Genomic DNA, 7,951 nt, shown 5'->3' with positions numbered 1-7,951 from the left:
CTCTCATATATTCTAATAATTTGCTGTTTGATCTCGTACTATTTTAATTTCCATTGGGTTCTAGGAAATCATGTAGCTGAGAATATTTTCACGTTTATTTCAGAAGTTCTAACATGTTTTAGGCTTCTGAAATTCTCAACATTACAACACGCCATGAAATATCATTGTGTTCAGATATCTAGACACTCATTAGGAAATCAAAGGGCTATATTGTATCATCACTTAAAAAAAAAAAGCGGGGGGTGGGCTTTGGAGGGGGGCGGGCTTTGGAAAACACCTGGGTTTGGAACTTTGTTTTGCCACTTACAAGTTTTCCAACACTGAGCAAGTTACTTTCTGTCTCTGATAATACTCATCTAGTAGGAAGATTGTAAGGTTTAGGGGAAATGACATAGGCAAATCATTTGTTACCATTTCCTATGGAAAAGGTCAGTAAATTTTAGCTGCTATTATTATTTGATCTCTGTGCACAAATTCTGTGGACATCTAAACAGTAAAAAGTCCCCCTGAAGTGTAGTTCCCTAAAAATACAGTACAAACCACTTCAAGAAGAGATGTGTTTGGCAAACACTTTAGTACTTAATCTAACCACAACTTTGGAGTAAAAAAAAATAATGCCATCACAAACAATTCATAACATCCAAAACAAACAAATGGATCCTCCCACTAGCTGTTAATACATAGATAGTGTTAACTTAGGTAATCATGGGATTCACTGGTTTAGATGTAATCAGCCATTACGTGCCAGAGACATTTGTCAGGAACTTTTTATTGGCATTTGAAATAGTTATTCTTTAGTTAGCTAGGCAGTACCTCGAAACCCAACACGTCAACACTGGACCCAACAAAATTTCACCTCAAAAATTTAGAAAGATACGTATATACATACACTGAGAAAACCTGAGATTTTAAAAGTCAATATTTAAAAGTCAAAAGTGACAGATGCTGTGTGTTTGTAGAGCCAAGTCTTAACAAGTCCTACCCTGGTGCAAAATAGTTCCCTATGTGGGGATTTCGCTAAGTCATTGTAAAGGTCAAACTCTTTGTTCATGTCTATTGTGATGACTCTATTTGTGTTAGTAAGGGATTAGAATTAACCTCTTTTTTGCACAGACATTATCTGTTGAAATTTACATGCATATCTCATTTAATATTCATTAGAACAGAATGAGGAAAGTGATGTTATCTCCAACTCATGATGAGGAAATTGCAACTCAGAAAATAAAAATTGTTTCAGGTCACAAAGCTTTTAAGTAATGGACTAGGAACCCGAACACAGGTGTTTTTCATGTGAAAGTGCCCATCTTTCATAGCGCATAGTGTTGTGAAAATCACTGGTTAAGCTTCTCACTTTCAGAAATAGGTTTTGGATATTTTACTGGAAGGAAGATCTGTTGATTATGGGAAAGTTATTTAAATGTAATTTAAAGTGATTTTGAGAAATTATTATTTTAGGTACAGAAGTCATAAATAGAAAGGCTTGATGGTAGATTATATGGCCGTGTTTCAGAGTATGTTCTGCTGCCTTTGGAAACGGAAAGTCTAACCAGCCTTTTAGTTCTGGATTTAGAAAAAGAGCACTGTTTTTACACTGACTAATAAAACGTAGATGAAATTGAAATTCTGAATATTGAAATCCCCAGCGTGATAAATTAATAAAATGAAATATCTTTATTCATATATAATTCATATACTATTTAACATAAGCACCTGCTCATATGGTTTAGTGAAGACCAAGAATATTGTAAATACCTTAACTAGAATTGTACTACAGACAATTCCCTAATGATGGTTTGACTTATGATTTTTCAACTTTACAATGGTGCAAAAACAGTAGGCATTTAGTAGAAAAAATATTTCAAATTTTGTATTTTGATCTTTTCCCAGGCTAGCAATATGCAGTACGTACGGTACTCTCTCATGATGCTGGCCAGCCACAGGGAGATGCAGCTCCCAGTCAGCCATGTGATCGTGATGGTAAACAACCAAAACACTGCAGTGTACCGTGTTGCCAGCATTTTTTGGATATAATGTTCTGAGCATGTGTAAGGAAGGCTAGTCCCAGCTATGGTGTTCGGCAGATTAGGTGTATTCTAAGCATTTTCAGCTTACATTGCTTTCAACTTATGCTGGGTTTATCAGAACGTAACCCCATTGTAAGTCAAGGAACATCTGTATTTATAAAATGACTATACAAATGAATTAGAAAGAAACATCCTAAAAGTAGTCTTAATAGGTCTAAATGGCTATGGTTGCCCTCAATAAAAAGATTACAGACATTTATGTGCATGTGTCCAAATATATGTATATAGGTACAGGCTGGTTTTATCCCTGATATTATTTTATTACCTTTATTATTTAATAATATTCTGATGCTTAAGGTTACTGAGATATTTTTAACTGTTATAATTCTGTGTTTCTTTATCATATCTTAACTAGTATTCAAACTAGAAACATAAAGTTTAAAAGCAGTAGCCTGTTGTTTTTAATTAGATATTCATTGCTAGATTGAGGAAATATAATTCAAGGGTTCTTAACCTTTTCTTCATGCCATGAACCCTTTTCAGAATAATGTTTTTAAATGCAGAAATTACACGTATTATTAAAAAATTGATTATTTTGAAATACAGTTATCAAATATTTTTCAAATTTGTGATAGGATATATATGCTTTTTATTAATGCTTTAAATTACAAGATGCAACCAGTCTAATAGCTACTATAATTTTGAATTAGTGATAACTATAAATGGTATTCTGAGATATCTGCAACAACTATAACGTGATAGGAAAAGATCTATGTTTTCTGTTGGTGACAAGTCACAGGAACTGCTAATAACATTTGATTAGTTGTCTATATTCCTAATGAAAAGAAATGTCAAGTTTCAGTTAAATGTTAGTGCAAATAAAAATGTAATTTTTTTTTCCCAACCAAATTTATTCTAAGTATTGGCCCCCTTGGGGTCCAGGGACCCCACGTTAAAAAAGCCTGTAACAAATCTGTTTACTAAAAGTTTGTATCAGCAGGGATTATGTACTGTTATTGCACGCTTTGGGACTGCTACTATAATAATCCTTCTAATATTTAAAGTTGACTAAACTGCTATATCAATTTGAGCTGGTATACATTTTGGTATCTAACACAGTGGAATCTTATTTCTCAGCCATATAACACAAAGACAGGTGGCTCTCCTAGATAAGGTAATTCAGGGACCAAGGCTCCTTCCATCTTGTGGCTATACGAGATCCTACAGCCTTGTTGTTGTCTAAATTCCACTGATGGAAAGGGTAGAGTGTATGAGGGAAGCATGCCAGCTTCTTACAAAGCTTTAGCTCGGTGGTAACATACTTCACCACCACCCATATTCCTTTGACAAAAACTAGTCACATGGCCCAAATCTGGGCACCACTTCCTACTAACAACTCTATTACAGTGGAATGGGAAACAAAAACTTTGGGTGGACAGTTAGCTGTATCTACCACAAGCACATTTTCTCATTGAGCTCTCACACAATAGATTTGGGGGACAATTTTCCTAACACTATATCATCCTTCACATTCCTGAGATGGAGCCTACTTGGTTGCAGTGCGTAGTTGTTTTTCTAAGTTGTTGAGCCAGGTGAGAGGAACAAACAAACAATCCAGCAGCTGTTGCTCATGGAATGGGAGCACCTAAGATGCAAACACAGGAATCATCTTTGAAGTGTCCTCTTCCCTCCTCAAAGGTGATCTGTCTATTACTGCTTTCTATTTATTTTACATACATCCTAAATACCACTTAAATCAGGACTGCTCCTTCCACTGCCTCACCTCAGAGCCTCAAAAAGTCTCTCCCGGACCATTTTTACAATCGTCTCCAGACTGAGCATTCTGCCTCCACTTTTGTCCCTCTTCCAAAGCCATTTTCTCTACCAGAATTCTCAAACTTTGAAAACTTCACACCCCTCTGAGTGAAAAAAATGAGCACACACCTCAATACATGCATATTGATTATTTATAAGTTATGTATACATTCTCTTTCACCATTGTGTACATCATAAAACTTTATGATATAGAGATGAAAGCATAAATATAAATAGAAATTCTAAAATGATATTCCCCAGCCAATGCATTATTTTATACACCTATTTCAGTGTGGGTTCTGTCAGGGTAAGGGACACTACAAGTACTATAGGACTGAGGGTTAATATAAGAATTACAGTTTACTGAATGAGGGAGAAGCTAGGAAGCAAAGGTTTGTCTGCAAGTGGGCAGTCAGAAGATTGGAGGAATTTTCACAGCTTCAACTTGAAGTGGAAAAACCAGAGTTTGCAGAAGTCTGAAAAGCAGCAGGCCTGACCATGAAAAAGAACTGTGAAATGGGAGCTCCTGCAGAGGCCTCAGGAAACGGCTGTGTTTCCTGAGAAGCTGATGGTCACAGACCATTCCTTCCCCCACCTCCTTCTGAGGAGAATGGGCTTTTCTTCACCTCTGCCTACTAAATCTCCACAAGTCTCTCTCATCAGAACATGAATGCATAATTTATTGGGAAGGCAATTTGAGGAAAATCTATTTTCCAGCCTTAGGAGACACTAGACGCAGTGATGCCAGTTGATAACAAACAATCCAACACAACATAGTTGAAACACAGACACCTCCAGTTGGAGACTAATACTCTATTCTGGATTCACAGTGATGTTTCTAAAATGCACTTGATTTTGTGTTTCTTAAAACTCTTCTGTAGATTCCTTCCAAGATCAGAGAGCTTGGGCATGTCCAGGATGGTATGGCCGTAGACTTCTGCAGCTTCCTTTGCCTCAAGTAGTTCTTAATCATTTTAGCCTTGCGAATTTTTGTTCACATACTTACATAAGATATAAGCAAATAAAATATAAGTCTTATATCAAACCTTGTTGGACAGTGGGCGAGTGTAGGAAGCCTCCTTTGCTCCTTCAGAACCCTGCACAGAGCCCTCTCAGCAGGGGAACTTCAGAGCTCCATAGAACCTGTTTAGAAAGCAACACCCTAAATGGTGACATTCAAAGTCATCAGCATGGTGTATAAGGACTTCCATCACCTATCTCCTGCGCATCTTTTCAGTTTAATCTGCTAATAGTCTTCAGGCCACCACGCTGGCATTCCCAATGTAATTCTTTATAGCTCAGAGCTTTTCCTTGGCATGTCTGCTGCCCTTTACTTGGAATGCTTCTCCTACCTTGCCCATCAGGTATGTTTGTATTCACAAATCATCACTATCTCCAGGTAATTTTTCCTGACTCTAGTAATGCCCTTTCTGTGAATACAACACTCACTGCAAAGGAGGGCTCCACAATAGTTGATTTCATGAATCAAGGAGGCATGGATTGAGCTCTCTCAGAAGAACTTCCCTAAAATATACAAGATTAGCTATCCCCACTCCACATTTCTCAGTTCCATAGGCATGCAGAAAAATATATGGTATGCAGTTTTATTTTTGGTGTTCTTTTAATAGTATAGTTGTGTGTGTGTGTGTGTGTGAGAGAGAGAGAGAGAGAGAGAGAGAGAGAGATTTTGTTAAAACCAAGAGCCTTTCTAAAACTTCTCAATGAAAGTACGATATTTTGCTTTGGTGGAGGAAAATTGAAAATCATTACAAAAATCAACAAAAACAAGCATTCCTTGACTCTAGCATTCATAAATTCAGACTGCAGCATTCAGAGTTCACTAACTGCTCTATGCTCTCTATCCAACGTTGTCACCCACCATTTCTTATGTTAGTCTCTGCCTCCAGGCTGGACAGTCTTCTTACTGTATCTCCAAACATGTTAGTTTGAACTTCCAAGCCTTTGCTCAGACCGCTCCCTCTCTGGGAGCATCCTACCCTCCTCTTCTGGACCTCCTATCTGCACCCTTTCCAACAAGAAAGATCCATCTCCCAAACCACCTCTTTTACCTAATCCATGTTGTTCTCTTCTGCTGAACTTCCGTACCAACATTTGACTCAATCATTTCATTTAGCAACGAATCCCACAATACCTGGCAATAGGATGTAACTCTGTAAAGTATTATTGTCTTGTCTCCCCAACAAGAAATCATGAGTCATGAATTATCAAAGAGGTAGCATTTTATACTTATTTACATCTTCTTCCTTAACTAGCCGGTTGTTGTATACATAGCAGGTGCTCTACAAGTACTTGTTGAAAGGTGGTACATTTCAGATCATGTCCGAGGACCAGGGAATAATGCAATTTTGTTTTCATTGATTGATTCAGTCATTTATTCAACAACAACAAAAAATTTTAATCTATGTGCTTGAGTAAGTAAATACTACTTTAAATAATGGGCTACAACATACACAGAGCCAAGATTTGTATGTCAAATACAAAAATAGAATGGCAGTGATACAAAACTGAATAGTAGTAGCCAGGATGGCTACTGTGTTGGCAAGCACACTGAATTAAAAGAAAACATAGGTTTCAATCCTGGATACCTCATAAGTGTCTTTGGGAAAATTATATAACCTCTCTGGCCTTCATTTTGTACATTTCTGAAAAAGTAAAAGTGTTGAACTTGATCATTGTTTACCATTCCAACCGAAAAGAATTCATGTCAGTTGTCTTTAGGGGGAAGAGATGGGAATAAGAAAAAATGTACAAAAACTGTAAGAGATATTGATGGAATCCTCCCCACCCCAACAGGAGGAAGAAGAATGGTCCTGCCTTCCTAATCCCCAGAACCTGTGAGTGTGTTATGTGACAAGAGAGAATTGTGGTTGCAAATGAAATTAAGGTTTCTAACTCACTGACTTAATAAAGGGAGTTTATCTTTAAGTTTATCCAGTTAAGCCTGATGTAATCTTAAGGTACCTTTAAATGTGGAAGAGGGAGTAGATGTCAGATTATACAACGTTAGACCTAACCCCCGATTGAAGGCTTTGAAAAAGAATGGGGCCCATGAGCCAAGGAATGCAGGCAGCCTCTGGAAACTGGAAAAAGTCAGGAATCAGAGCCTCAAGAAGGAATCAGCCCTGCCAATACCTTGATTTTAGCCAAGTCAGACCCATTTGGGACTTCTGATCTCCAAAACTATAAGATAATAACAGGTATTGTTTTAAGCTATCAAGTTTGTGGTCATTTGTTACAGCCGCAAACAGGAAACAAATATACCTTCTTCCTAACAAAAAGGAAGTTTAACAAAAGAAAAAACTATAAACTTTTTCTGATAAAGTAATATGTCAACAAAATAAATCAACATGGCATGTATGAACTAGCAGCAGTCCCTTTAGGGACTGTCTAAAATCCTCATTTATTAAAAAGAAAGCAAAATAATTCCGCCACTCATATACTTTATGAAGCACTCACTCTCATCTTCCTATTCTCAGAAGATATATTTGTTTGAGCAAAATAAATTGTTACAGCATATCATTACCAACATGTATTCTGCTATTGTCAAGCAGCTTATAAAATGATTCCTACTTATAACCCATGCTGGCTGTGACTTATTGACTTAAGAACTTTGAAAATAATTAAATTAAAGGGGCCATTTACAACCATTTAATCTACTCCCTTCATTTTAAAGGCAAGCGATTGAGTCCCAAAGATAAAGAGACGCATCCAGTGTTACACAGTTTTTAACAGAATGGGAAGTAATCGACAGCTCCTACCTGGTACTTCAGGCCAGTGTCACTGACAGATGGGGAGGGAATGGGACCTTGAGATGATATGGTCTAGCCACACATAAGAGTTTGGATTCAATGTAGTAAGCATAATAGGGAGCCATACATCTGATGTACATTTTTAGATGTAGAAATTTAACATTAATTTAATTATATGAATATGCAAATGTAGTTTTCTAGAAATACAAGAGTGAAAGTAAAGTAACCAGTTGCAAGGTTGTTGCAATAATTGAGATAAAAGATGACAGCAGCTTGGACGAGAGAGGCAACCAAGATGGTAAAGAAAAAGGGAGGGATTCACCGTCTAATTTGGAGTTAAAG

The sequence above is a fragment of the Rhinolophus hipposideros genome (assembly GCF_964194185.1).
Source record: "Rhinolophus hipposideros genome assembly, chromosome: 6".
Classification (NCBI taxonomy): domain Eukaryota; kingdom Metazoa; phylum Chordata; class Mammalia; order Chiroptera; family Rhinolophidae; genus Rhinolophus; species Rhinolophus hipposideros.
The sequence above is the reverse complement of the archived record's forward strand: the minus strand, read 5'-3'. Positions refer to the sequence as shown.